This window comes from Schistocerca americana, chromosome 6, assembly GCF_021461395.2.
Source record: "Schistocerca americana isolate TAMUIC-IGC-003095 chromosome 6, iqSchAmer2.1, whole genome shotgun sequence".
In the NCBI taxonomy this organism is placed as follows: Eukaryota; Metazoa; Arthropoda; class Insecta; order Orthoptera; family Acrididae; genus Schistocerca; species Schistocerca americana.
The window spans coordinates 44047072-44062468 of NC_060124.1; the positions used below are offsets into that span (position 1 = coordinate 44047072).

A 15397-nucleotide genomic window follows, 5' to 3' on the forward strand; every position below is an offset into this window, starting at 1 on the left:
AAAAATGTTTTGCATTACTTACTAAACACCCCTAGCATCGTCACGCAGAGGACTACCCCCGATCCACGGGATTCACTGCCGCCGATCGGCTGCTTACTCACTGGCTCTCCGTAAAACGTGACGTCAGCCGGAATTTGTTTGATTGGCCGTCTCTATCAGCCTTTGTCATCTAGAGACAGTTATTCAACACAACCATTGCTAGGACCGAGACACGTTTCGTAAAGGAATCATGCTTTCATGTCAGGATAAATGTGGATACTCCACACGTAACACAGTATATATGTCGTACCATTTATGAACGAAAGTCGTTCGAAGACAAGGGAGCAGTTGCCCCTTCTCGCCGGATGTATCGCTTCCATCTTTTTGTAGCGCCCCACTCTCTCACGAAAGCCATCGTTCGGTGATGGATTACTATGCAGCGACGATCTCCTGAAATAACTCAGCGCGGGCAGTCATTTCTCTGAGGCATCCGTGAGTGCCCCTCAAGACAAAGATGAATTAGGTTGATGGGAGATAGCACTCTCATTAGCGTTTGTTTCTTTTTCGTGGCACTTCTTTTACTGTGTCTTCAGTCCCACCGAATTTTCGTCTGTATATTTTAAGCGTATTTTCAGTTGGATGTTTCAGTAATGAAACTTCTGAACTTCAATATTTTCAACAGACGTTTGTAGTACCATCCTTCTGTTTTTCATACACTTGTTTTCTTAAGATGTTTTTAAATCCACCGTAGCTGCAACTCTTATCTTTAATTTGTGGAAGATTTAACATTACTTTGGTACGTCTGACTTCTTTATAGCATACGCAAAATTCGAGGCATAAATTGCAGTAAAACAACATTGCAACCTTTGTTTCTTTCGTTTGTCAAATACATCTTGAACGAAGAATAATTTTTCTTGGGTCCTGAGATTGGATGTTGAAGGCAGAGGTCGTTCATAATCAAGACATGCGTACAGACGAGACCACTTTGTTGCAGTATGCGATATTTCTCAGTGGATAGACAAGTTTAAACCCATACTATCAAATATTCGCCGATGACATTGCTATCCACAGTGAAAAAAGACGAAAGTAATGAGAAGTAGCAGAAATGAGAACAGCGAGAAAGTGAACATCAGGATAGGAAATTACGAAAGAGACGAAGTAAGGAATTCTTCTGCCTAGGCAGCAAAATGATGCATGATGTTCGGAGCAAGAAGAGGAAGAAAAACAGATACTGGCAAAGAAGACTTTCATGACTAAGTCAAGTCTACTAGTATCAAACATAGTCCTTAATATGAGGAAGAAATTTCTGTGAATGTACGCTTGGAGCACAGGAATGTATGGTAGTGACACATGGACTGTGGGAAAACCAGAAAAGAAGAGAATCGAAGCTTTTGAGTTGTGGTTGTTACAGAAGAGTGTTGAAAATTAGATGCACTGATAAGATAAGGTTCAAATGGCTCTGAGCACTATGGGACTCAACTGCTGTGGTCATAAGTCCCCTAGAACTTAGAACTACTTAAACCTAACTAACCTAAGGACAGCACACAACACCCAGCCATCACGAGGCAGAGAAAATCCCTGACCCCGCCGGGATTCGAACCCGGGAACCCGGGCGTGGGAAGCGAGAACGCTACCGCACGACCACGAGATGCGGGCGATAAGATAAGGAATGAGGAGGTTCCAAGAATTGGATAGTAAGAGAGTATATGGAAAACGCTGACAAGAAGAATGGACGGGATGATAGTACATCAGTTAAGACATCACGGAATAGCTTCCATAGTACTAGAGGGAGCTATAGAAGGTAAAAGCTCTGGCGAGGAACACTTATTAAAGAAGACTCTTTATGGAAATAATCTACTCTAGAAGGCAAAGGGTTATAAAATTTGGATCGCTGTCCATTTGAAGAGGCGACTGCACACAGACGTTTTGTGTCCCCGACATTCAGTCAGCGTTGTCCTCCTGATGTCTGAAATCTTTATGGTTCAATTTCGAAATGAAAGTTGTCGACAAACGTTACTTAGAAAACATCTTCATTGTAGAATGATATTTTCACTCTGCAGCGAAGTGTGCACTGATATGAAACTTCCTGGCAGATTAAAACTGTGTGCCGGACCGAGACTCGGACTCGGGACCTCTGCCTTTCGCGGGAAAGTGCTTGCCCGCGAAAGGAAAAGGCCCCGAGTTCGAGTCTCGGTCCGGCACACAGTTTTAATCTGCCAGGGAGTTTCATCCTCATTTTAACATATCTGTCTGTTCGCAGGGTGTACACGAGACCTCGTCAATAAGTGTCGAAAGAGCGAGAAAACTACGTGAGCATCACAGCTATTCAAAGGCCGGAATCAAATGAGTTCGCTGAAATTCAGTAATCTTTCATTAAATACCTCACAAATTCCAAAGTTCATGACGTTCACTCGAACCACATTAGAAAAGTACACTGAAGAACCAAAGAAATTGATACACTTGCCCAATATCGTGTTGGGTCCCGCGAGCACGCGGAAATGCCGCAGCACGACGTGTCATGGACTCGACTAATGCCTGAAGTAGCTCTGGAGGGAACTGACAGCATGTATACTGCAGGGCTGTAACAGGAGAGTATAAGGGGGGTGGAGGTCTCTTCTGAACAGAACGTTGGGTTCAGTGACGTTCATGTCTGGGGAGTTTGGCGGCCAGCGGAAGTGTTTAAACTCAGACGAGAGTCCCTGGAGCCAATCTGTAGCAATTCTGGACGTATGGAGTGTCACATTGCCCTACTGGAATTGCCCGAGTCCATGAGAAAGAACAATTATCACGGCCGGCCGTGGTGGCCGAATGGTTCTAGGAGCTACAGTCTGCAACCGCGCGACCGATACGGTCGCAGGTTCGAATCCTGCCTCGGGCATGGTTGTGTGTGATGTCCTTAGGTTAGTTGGGTTTAAGTAGTTCTACGTTCTAGGGGACTGATGACCTGAGAAGTTAAGTCCCATAGTGCTCAGAGCCATTTGAACTGCAATTGTCACGAATGGATGCAGGTAATCAGACAGGATGCTTATGTGCGTATCACCTGCAGTGTCGTGTCTAGACGTAGCGGGAGGCGCATATCACTCCAACTGCACATGCCTCACACCTTTACAGAGCCTTTACAAACTTGAAGAGTCCACTGCTGACATTCAGGGTACATGGATTCATGAGGTTGTCTTCTTACCCGAACACGTCCATCCGCTCGATACAATTTGAGAGCAGACTCGTCCGACCAGCAACATGCTTCGAGTCATCGATATCCAATGTCAGTGCTGACGGGCCCAGGAGAGGTGTAAAGCTCTGTGTCGTGCAATCATCAAGGGTACACGAGTGGGCCTTCGGCTCCGGAAGTCCATATCAATGACGTTTCGTTGAATGGTTCGCACGCTGACACTTGTTGATGGCCCTGCACAGAAATCTGCAGCAATTTCCGGAAGGGTTGCACTTCCGTCACATTGAACGATTCTCTTCAGTCGTCGTTGGTTCCGTTCTTATATTATACACTGCTGGCCACCGTAAATGCAACACCAAGAAAGACAAGAGGTAGCACAACAAGATTTATTTTGTAGATAACATGTTGGCCAAGTATCAAATGATTACGTTTACAGACGTCTGTGACATGTGGTTCCTGCCAGAATCAGTAGCCAGAGTAGCCGCCATTGTTGGAGATCACCGCTGCCACACGTCTCGGCATTGAGTCAAAGAGGCGTTGGATGTTTTCCTGGGGTACAGCAGCTTCCACACGTTGCCAAAGATCATCTGGTGTGGCAACTGGGGATGTAATCTGGGTCACTCGTTGAGCAACCATGAACCACATGTTTTCTATCGATCCGGAGAGCGAGCCAGCCAGGGAAGCAATTCAATCTGGTTATTGACGAAGAACCTTTGGACAATGCGTGCCACGTGTGGTCGCGCATTATCCTGTTGAAATGTGGCTGTGGCCGAGCCCTGAAGGTAAGGGAGGACAACTGGCTCCAGCACCTCGGATATGTAGCGCCGGCTATTTAAAGTACGGGCAATGCGTACTAGAAATAAACGATATCGGAATTGAAAAACAACTGCTATCACTTAGTAGCGGAAAAGCATCCGGACCAGACGAGATACCCTTAAGATTCTACAGTGATTATGCTAAAGAACTTGCCCCCTTTCTATCAGCAATTTATCGTAGATCGCTGGAAGAACGTAAAGTACCTAGCGACTGGAAGAAAGCGCAGGTCGTTCCCATTTTCAAGAAGGGTCATAAATCAGATGCGAATAATTATAGGCCTATTTCGCTTACGTCAATCTGTTGTAGAATAATGGAACATGTTTTGTGTTCTCGTATTATGACGTTCTTAGATAATACAAATCTCCTTCATCATAACCAACATGGATTCCGCAAACAGAGATCATGTGAAACTCAGATCGCCCTATTTGCCCAAGAAATTCACAGTGCCGTAGACACTGGCGAGCAGATTGATGCCGTATTCCTGGACTTCAGGAAGGCATTTGATACGGTTCCGCACTTACGTTTAGTGAAAAAAATACGAGCTTACGGAATATCGGACCAGGTTTGTGATTGGATTCAGGATTTCCTAGAAGAAAGAACACAACATGTCATTCTTAACGGTTCAAAACCTGCAGATGTAGAGGTAATTTCGGGAGTACCGCAGGGAAGCGTGATAGGACCTTTATTGTTTACAATATACATAAATGACTTAGTTGACAACATCGGTAGCTCCGTGAGGCTATTTGCAGATGACACGGTTGTCTACAAGAAAGTAGCAACATCAGAAGACTCGTACGTACTCCAGGAGGACCTGCAGAGGATTAATGCACGGTGCGACAGCTGGCAGCTTTCCCTAAACGTAGATAAATGTAATATAATGCGCATACATAGGGGCAGAAATCCATTCCAGTACGATTATGCCATAGGTGGTAAATCATTGGAAGCGGTAACGACCGTAAAATACTTAGGAGTTACTATCCGGAGCGATCTGAAGTGGAATGATCACATAAAACAAATAGTGGGAAAAGCAGGCGCCAGGTTGAGATTCATAGGAAGAATTCTAAGAAAATGTGACTCATCGACGAAAGAAGTAGCTTACAAAACGCTTGTTCGTCCGATTCTTGAGTATTGCTCATCAGTATGGGACCCTTACCAGGTTGGATTAATAGAAGAGATAGACATGATCCAGCGAAAAGCAGCGCGATTCGTCATGGGGACATTTAGTCAGCGCGAGAGCGTTACGGAGATGCTGAACAAGCTCCAGTGGCGGACACTTCAAGAAAGGCGTTACGCAATACGGAGAGGTTTATTATCGAAATTACGAGAGAGCACATTCCGGGAAGAGATGGGCAACATATTACTACCGCCCACATATATCTCGCGTAATGATCACAACGAAAAGATCCGAGAAATTAGAGCAAATACGGAGACTTACAAGCAGTCGTTCTTTCCACGCACAATTCGTGAATGGAACAGGGAAGGGGGGATCAGGCAGTGGTACAATAAGTACCCTCCGCCACACACCGTAAGGTGGCTCGCGGAGTATAGATGTAGATGTAGAGGCATGCGAGAGTAATATCCAATACCGCCCCATACCATAATACCCGGTGCAAGACCAGTGTGGCGGTGCATAATGCAGCTGTCCAGCATCCTCTCTCCACGGTGTCTCCACACTCGAATCCGACCATCGTGGTGCTGCAGACAGAAGCGTGCCTCGTCAGTAAAGACAACGTCATTCCATTCTGCCGTCCACATCCGTCTGTCATCACACCATTGGCGACGGAGACGTCTGTGGTTCTGCGTCAATGGTAGACGAAGCAATGGACGTCTTGCGGACAGACCACTCTGCTGTAAACGGCGTCGAATGGTACCCGCAGACACTGGATGATACGTTACAGACGCAATGTGCTGTGCTATGGTTCGGGATGTCACTGAGCGATCCGTCACTGCCATGCGCACAATTTGCCTATCAGCACGTGCAGTGGTGCACCGAGGTGAATGCGATCGACCACGTCGGTCCGTCGTACCCTCCTGCAACCAACGGTCACATATCCGCATTACAGTTGTTTGGTTTCGCCCAACACGACTAGCGATTTCTCTGTATGATAATCCACAATCTCGGTAAGCCACTATCATTCCTCTGTCGAACTCGGATACTTGATCAAAAGATGTTCGCTGTTGTCTACGAAGCATAACTGATCGTCTTGTGAAACAACCACAAGGTAAACACACGCGCCGAACGTACACTCGTCGAAATCGCCAAGCCTTAAATGGCGCTATGAGGTGGCGCCACAGGCGCGCGTGATGTGCGTCTGCGCTGAAATTCTAATCAGTTGCATATCTCATCGCTGCAAACTCATGGATGCTTCCTTCAGGGTGTTGCATTTACGGTGGCGAGCAGTGTATTTTTCAGGTCGCAGCGATGTTAGAGATTTGATGTTTTACCGGATTACTGATATTCACGGTACATTCGTGAAATGGTCGTACGGGAAAATCCCACTTCATCTCTACCTCTGAGATGCTGTGTCCCATCGCTGTTGCGCTGACTATGACAGCATGTTCAAACTCACTTAGAGGTTGATAACTTGCCATTGTAGCAGCAGTAACCGAACTAACACGCCGGTCGCGGTGGTCTAGCGGTTCAGGCGCTCAGTCCGGAACCGCGGGACTGCTACGGTCGCAGGTTCGAATCCTGCCTCGGGCATGGATGTGTGTGATGTCCTTAGGTTAGTTAGGTTTAAGTAGTTCTAAGTTCTAGGGGACTGATGACCACAGATGTTAAGTCCCATAGTGATCAGAGCCATTTGAACCATTTGAACCGAACTAACAACTACACCAGACACTTGTTGTCTTATGTAGGCGATGCCGACCGCAGAGCGGGATTCTGCCTGTTTACATATCTCTGTATTTGAATACGCATGCTTGTGCCAGTTTCTTTGGCGCTTCAGTTTAAAATTCTAGCGTTCAGTATGGACCAAAAGTAATGTCCAATGTTCAGATACTCGCAGAATATTTCCAAGCCCACGCTGCACTATACCGTGTAAAGTTAGAATCCTAAACCGACAGCCATTCCAAAGTTCACAAACGGAAGTCGTAAATGATTGCGCGACGTGCTCTGAAAATCGCAAAAGGTTTTTCGCTAACACTTTCTGACCCACTTTCGAGTTCGGCTTTACATTGCGTCACTCCTCACGCATTTCTGGGGGACGGTTCGTGAGGAAACTAAATTCAATCTAAAATATCTACCAACTAAAGCAGCATCTGCCACTCACACATCACAACGAGTGTTATTCTGTGCCCTTTTACATAATTGTATGAAATTATTTATAAGACTAATAGAAAGCGAGATTTGGCCTAGTGATTGAATATCTCTTTGCGATCTATGCATACGCTAACAAAGTTTCCCCAGTTATAATGAAATGGATACGTCTAAACCTATTGCTTTAATTGATTACGTCTTCTTCTATGTTTCGAAAACTACACAAAGACGCAGTAGTATTGTATTTTAATGAGGAATTTAAAACATTAAGTTCCATCGAAGATTTGTATAACAACTGTGGCTCAGATTCAGAAGAACAGTTGACCATGCAGTGGATATTTATGTAACTATTGCAACAAACTGTGAGAAGAAACTTCTGTGACACAAAATGCTGAATAAAACACATTTGGCTGTATAAAGGGCAATGTGTGAACCTTTCAGCGACTACCGATGCAGAATCTTCTCGACAGATCCCTCAAAAATTCCAGAGATGTTCTGATCATATGTAAACTGCTATTAGTAACAAGTAAGTTAGTGTCAAGGCACTCGCGGACGACACATAAACTGAAATTGAGGTTGGAAAAGCAAAAGCGAAACTGTCAAAATCAGTTTTCAAATATACCTTGAGAAAAGGAAAATATATGAGTATTCTTCCACCACTGTGAGCAAGTATGTTGTAGATATTAGTGACAATGAGAAGCAACTGAAATCGAACAAAAGTTCAGATCCAGATGGAATCCCTATCAGGGTCTACACAGAAGTGAATTAGTCCCTCTGTTAACCATAACATACTGTAGATTGCTGTCACAAGAGGGGTAGCAGAAGTGATAAAACAACCGCCTAATATTCTTGAAGTCCGTCTGCTGCAGAATCAGAATATGTATTCTCAGCTCCAAAAATAATGAGGTATCTCGGACAGTGATCTCCATTCCACCTCGCAGGGATTCAGAAAACATCGGTCATGCGGTACCAGATTCCCGATTCTATTCACATACATGTTACTAACTTTGCAGGTTACATGAAAAGTAACCTCATACTTCGCACGGATGATGCAGTTATCTATAATGAAGAATTATCTGAAGAAAAAGAAATATTGAGTTACATATTGACTAGATTTCAACATCGTGCAAAGATTGGCAACTTGATTTAAGTGTTCAGAGAAACAAAACTGTATACTTCACAAAAATAGAAACTGTAATTTTCTGTAACCGCAAATCAATGACTCACAACTAGAATCATTCTTCATACAAATACAATGCGGAACAACATTAAAGGAACAATTTTTTGAACCCATGTATTTGCCTCCCATTCCGACGTAGAGTTTTAAATTTGGCTAAATGGTGCCTACCATCTTCCCACCGTGTTGGTGCAAAAGCGTGGCGGCCTGCGACTCCATCCTCGGCCTCGACGACGCTTTAAACTTCATGGTGTCGGCACACGCGAAAAAGAGACTACAACTCAGAAATTCATGTGAACTCTAAGGTCGATTGTCGATGTCAAATTGGCACCAAACTTCACCACATTTCTGCCAAACGATGGGTAGGTCGTCACTCCTCCTCTTACCCACATCTCACCCCTTCTCTTGACGCCTCTGAAAGGGAGATTACGATCGCGATACCTGGCGTTGAAACCAATTGATATCTTTATAGTTGTAGAAAAAGATTTCAGACACGATACCGAAACGAAAAGATTGAAGGGGTGGCATAAAAGGAGTCAATGAAACCACCACGTTGATTGCCATTCATTTCGCGATAAAAAACGACCCCCTTGCGGGTCCAGGAGTTAGAATAGGCCCGAGATATTCCTGCTTGTCTTCAGAGGCGACTAAAGGAGTTTTCCACTTTTCGGCCCTATAAATTTATGTCCCATTTTTTGGTTTGACCTATCACTTTTCAAATTCTACAAAAGTGCGGGACATATGGGGAAGGACGCCTTACGTGGTGGACCAGTGCTTGCCTAGACATCCTTTGGTACTGTTAATTCAGGAGTCTCTCTATGCCCTCTGCAACAGTGGACACTCATTGACCTTCGTTTGGACCCCAGGACATGTCGGGATACCAGGCAATGAACTTGCTGACTACATGTCCAAAATAGCCACTAGTAAACGAACTCTGGAGCTTGGCCTGCTGGAGACTGACTTGAGATCGGTCTTCCGCCGCAATTTTTTCGCGATTTGGGATACTGAATGGCGCGCCCTGAGTACACCAAATAAAATCCATGCTATCAAGGAGATGAAGAATGTGTGGCGGTTATCCATGCGAGCCACTCGCAGGGTATCTGTTGTAGTTTGCCAGCTCTGCATTGGGCATACGTGGCTAACACATGGTTACCTCCTCCATCGCCAGAATCTACCTCGGTGTCACCTTGTTTCCCATATGACTGTCGTCCACATCTTGCTGGAATGCCCAATTTTAGGTGCTCTGCGGCGGACGTTTAACTTCCCCAGTACCCTGTCTTCGGTGTTGGGTGACCGTGCCTCAACAGCAGATTTAGTTTTAGGTTTAATCGTGAAGGTTTTTTTTATCGTACCACCTACGGGTGAGCATTTGGCCTTCTCTCCGAGACCTCCATTCTCCCTCCATTTTAACTCTCTGTCACCCTTTCTTAGCATTTGTTTATCTTGGTGTTCGTCTTTTCCTTACAGGTGTTCATCTCACCTTCTCTTTTTTGGATGGACGTTTCAGTGTGTTGCAGAGTGGCTGGCTCATCATCTTTTATTCTTGTGATCAGCTAACCCAGACCATCTGCTTTATGGTTTTAATATCTTCTTCTACTTTTCCTTGTGGTGTTTGTTTTCCCAGTTTTTCTGTGTTCATTCGATTCGTTTTCTTTTTATGTGTGGTTCCCCATTCCTTTTTCCCCCTTTCACTTCCCAGACGTACTTTGGCTATCATTTTATCTTGAGCCTTGTTTGTGTCTGTAGTTTGGTTCCTTTACGCCCCAGACCAACCAACAAAACAATCAAAAACAACCTCAGAGCGATTACAAACGAGACGTCGTCCTTGTCAGCTTATGACGCTGCTGGCACTTCTGGACGTTTCAGTTCCTTATTTACGTTTTAGATCCTCTATAAGGCCATTGTGGGGTTGAATTCCCATTTAATGTGTTCATACCCCTCTGGAGTGCACCACGACCACAAATTTTGCGCACGTGTAGGGATTGGAACCACTAAGTACTGTTCAGAATTATTCGACGAAATTGAACGTGATACGAAGCAGGAAAGGACACTTTGCTTTTTCAAGCCCTCCTGTTTCGCGCCCTACTCTGGCGAACAAATGAATTGAATGCTAAAGGGCTCCTCTAAGATAACCTAGTTTGGCAAAACTCTCGAAAGTGTCTGGTCAACTTCTTCTAGAATATTAAAAATTTTATTTTACGGAGACAACACGTGCGGTGGTCGTAGACGCTTGCAGGCAAGCAACCCCTTGACGTACCTTCGCCTCCAGTTGCTGCCTGCAGGCACGTAGGACTCGTTTACAGGTTCCCTGTGTAAACGTACACTTTTAAAATTCTCAATAAAGGTGAGTGATTGTCAGAGATAGTTCTGTTGCACTGTGGAGTCTTAGAGGGACCCGTTTTATTCATGTATGTCCTGCTACCGCATTCACAGCTACCTTCGCTGTTCCAGATCACGTTAAAATTTCGGCTAATGATTTTAAGCGGTCCCTACAGGTTCCAATCAGCACATGAGAGCAAACTTGCGATCACATTCAATGGGGATGGAGCTCCGCAGTGTTCTTAGAGAGGGGCTAAAACGTCCTGGGGTGCCAGCAGCGTCAAAGGTGGTCAAGATTGTCGTGCTGTTGCTCGTCGCAGTGAGAACTGCCGTTGGCGACTGTGAAATATGCGGGAATCAACGCCACAGGGAAAGAGCTGATTTCATTGACGTCTTTAATACCATCTCTTCAGTTCTTTTCGTATTGATTCTGGGCGTCGGTGTGTATGAAATCTTTTCCTCAGACACGTAGAAGACAAGTGCGTTATTTCAACGCTAGATTGCGCCGAACTGACTCCATCGCAGAGGAGTCAAAAGAATTTTTTTTTAATATAAAAGAAGGTGGAAGGGTTGAAACATGGGTAAAAGGTGGTGCTACACATCGTGTGACACATCCTCACTGGCGTTGGGCAGAATTGTGGAGAAATGTTTTGCCAATGTGACATTATCAACGCATCTTAGAGCTCACGTGAACTTTTGAACTGTGGCCTTTTCCCGCGTGTGCCGACACCTAGCTGTTTCGGCATTGTTGAACCCAAGGGTGGCGTTGCAGTGCTTCACTCTTTTGCATCTTCAGTTCAAATGGTTCAAATGGCTCTGAGCACTATGGGACTTAACATCTATGGTCATCAGTCCCCTAGAACTTAGAACTACTTAAACCTAACTAACCTAAGGACATCACACAACACCCAGCCATCACGAGGAAGAGAAAATCCATGACCCCGCTGGGAATCGAACCCGGGAACCCGGGCGTGGGAAGCGAGAACGCTACCGCACGACCACGAAATGCGGGCGCATCTTCAGTGAGGAAGGTTTTAGGCATCCATGAGCCAAATTTCAAATGTCACCATGGGAGACGTTTACAGGGTTTCGTAAAACATGTCCTTTAATTGTGTTGCGCAATGTGTCTGATTGTAACTGTTGTGACACCGACTTGCAGCCTTTGTGACATACTGGCCTTCAGCCATGGAAGGTGACCAGAAGTACCTATACTTCATGCGAAACTAGTACGTCAGTATTTCAGGGACACTGACGACGTCGCCAAAGGCGGAGCACTGTGTTGCACGTCACTCGTCACGTGCAGCCAATGGGAAAGATTACTTAACATAGGTGACTTTCCGCAGCTGTTAAATATTTTAAGAGAAGCCTTTTTATAGCCATCAGATGCACACATATAACTATATTCTTTACGGCTTCCGATTTCTATAACCATCATCAGTGGAAGAAAAGCAGTACATCAAGTGGATCAAAATGCGTACTTCTCATAAATGACTCATCACCTTACCAAATGCACCCATGTTCCTCAGTGGTATGTACAGTACGCCTGATATGACTAATGTCAAAAACCACAGGAAACATGTCAAACTCAGTCTATAACAGACTGCCCAAAGACTGCTGACTTGCCACCATCCTTACTCTTTGTCTATCACTTCGCTGCCGTCAGTGCTTTACAACTCATATTGACAGCTGTGATGATGATGATGATTTTCTCCTCGACTTGGACACCGACTGTGACTTCCCTGTTCAAGTTCTGGACTGCAGGCTGATGTGCCCACGAAACCGAAGATTCAGTCTAGAAGATAGGGTTGCAGGTGAAGTAGAACAACAAATTGATGACGTTGACACTGTTAGCGTTTGCTCCCTTCGAAAGGGCTTTTCCCCGTGCTGTTTCTGGTGTCCACATCTGATATACTCGTATGTCTCTTTCCAGTTGCTGCAGTATCGTCTTTTCATTGCATTGCTACTGATATCTTTACGAAGCAAGTTGCTACTAATTGTTGACAGAGGGAACTTAGGATGCTGTTTCTGGTTTTGAAAGACCTTTAACGCACATACTGACCGCCTATGTTACGCCTGTCACTCTCATCTTCCTACTGAAATACAGATTTAGGTAGTCTATGCTCACTTGTTTGTGGGTGTTTATTTCAGATAGAAATCTGTGCCTTGCATTTCTTGACTGGAGTGCGTTGTTTGGTGTACGGTCGAGTCATTCATTAAATTTGCATGATGCTTTTAATGCAGAAGTTGACCAAATATTTGATGTCATTTCTGTACAGTCACGAAGTCTCGGAGGTATTTAGTGGAATTGGCAGAATTGTTGCCTCTTTGCCGACTAATTTGGTCTTGAAATGAAATCCTTTCCTATGGTGAAGTTACGAAAGCCGGCAGCAAACTTCACAGTGTGAGCGTGTTCGTCGCAAAGAATCGTGCGTCCCAGATACCTGAGAAATTTAACATTTGATGCTGATAGTCGGATACTTATAATTTTCGACACACTTATTACTAGACATAAGCTCCAACACGATGTATTCATTCCTTGGAGGTGCTGCCAGAGCCCTGTCATTAGAATATCTGAATGTTCGACCCAATGAATATGTTGAGAGAATTCTCAGTGCATTGTCCATCAAAACAGCAGGAAAAATTATCATTGCGTATTTTTGTATGATGTTGCTTGATAAATCCATTGGAATGAAAGGTGGTCATTGTTAGGTAAATAAAGCTTCTCGTTCTAAAATAAAAAGCAACCTTCGCAAAAAACAGTGATTTGTAAGGAAAGTGAACCGTCCCTGCCGTGGTATATGTTTGTAGATTTTTGTAGAAATTTTAGATTACCCGTCGTTGTCCGTACGAACGTTTTGTGGAAGTTTATCGGCTATGTGGTGTCTTTAATCTCTGCCCCTCTTTTTACGAATTATCCTTGATTACCACAAATGTGAGGGATACCGTTTTGATACAGGACGTGAATTTGCCTCTCTCTCTTCTTATATAAATACCAAACGCAGTGTTTGGCATGTCGTATCTGCCATGGTCGTACTGTTTGCGTTCCCTGAGAATCTGGCCGCTGTACATCGAAAAGTAAACACAGGATCCAGCAAACGCTATTCGAACGCCACCTTGTTTACGCTGATTTCGTGCTTGCTGTATTCGCTGGAACATATATGTAAATGCTCGTATAATGTTGGTAAGCAGTGAATTTCTCTCTGAAAATGCGCAGCCATGTGTTATTTGATTAGTAAGTGTTTTCCTTCGGAGAGAAGTTTTTATGAAGCCAGTTAACTATTTTTAAATCTCTTACATTTCGCAGATATTAAAATCACCGGTGTTCTTACGAGCTACAAAAGGACGTAGTTTCGGTTCCATCGGTGCATGTTTGCACAACAACTGGAAATAATCGGGCAAATCTTCAGCAGCAGTTGTTTTTGGAATGTTTGGCTTAGCGATGAAAGTAATGACAACAAATTAAGTTCAGATTTCTCGCTTTTTAATAATGGAACGAGCCTGTCATTTTTAAATTTATTGTCATTTACAATGGTTCGTTTGTTAGTAATATATTTAGAGTGTACCCAAACAGAGCTAGGAAGATACATCTCTGATTATTATTCATGAAAATGATATTCCTTTGTTACTGATTTGAAAATTTCAGGTATAAACTCTTGTGGATGTAGATTGAAGGAGAAAGGATTGTTTCTTGTAAAACTAAATCTTTCACCGGTGTATTTTAAGTTTTTATTTACGAAGCGGTTCGAAGGCTTTGCTTCATCTTCAGTTTGGGATTGAAGCATTGATCCTGGGAAACCGACAATGTCGAATTATCAGCAGCCCTGTGCATCTGCATTGTGTCCTTTCATCGAGAAGACTGCATTTCTATATGACAGACCAAAGCGAGAAGTAGTGGCAGAAATACTGTTTAAGTGAAAGACACGTAACGTATTCTGGAATCAAGAGGCCGGCCTGTGCCATTTTAAGTAATTTATGTATGCTTCAAGCCTATAAACTCCTCCCGCACAGGTCATGGAAGCCCAAAGGTACCGACTGGTCGCCGTGTCATCCTCAGCCCATATGCGTCACGGGATGCGGATATGGAGGGGCATTAGCCCACCGCTCTCCCGGCTGTATGTCAGTTTACGAGACCGGAGCCGCTACTTCTCAATGCTTCAATGCTTCAATCCTCAGTTTGCCTCACAATGGCTTAGTGCACCCCGCTTGCCAACAGCGCTCGGCAGACCGGATGGTCACCCATCCAAGTGCTAGCCCAGCCCGACAGCGTTTAACTTCGGTGATCTGACGGGATTCGGTGTTACCACTGCGGCAAGGCCGTTGGCAAGCCTATAAAGACTATTAGATATTAGCATGTTTTTCATGTCTTGCTTAAACATGCTTAATATTTGTGTTATTCACCTCTGCAGGCAATTTGTTAAAGATTACTTTAGGTTCACGTTGCCTATTTTTCTGATGTAGTTCGTTGCTATGCCTTTCTATGGAAGCTATTCCTATTTCTAGTTTCATAATAGTGAAATTACTTGTTGATTACTGAAAATTAACCACGTGATTTAAAAATAAATCTTTCACGCGGCAGTGTAGTGTATGTTGTTTTGGTACTTCCTGGTAGAGTAAAGCTATGTGTCTTATCTGGTCTTGATCTCGGACCCTTCCCTTTCACGGAAGATGTTCTCACAGA

The 15397-nt window shown here is 44.3% G+C and overlaps 1 pseudogene; it reads right to left on the bottom strand.

Moving 5' to 3' along the window:
• Positions 1-14923: 14923 nt before the first annotated feature.
• On the bottom strand, positions 14924-15041 carry LOC124620982 (annotated as a pseudogene).
• Between the last annotated feature and the right edge of the window lie 356 nt (positions 15042-15397).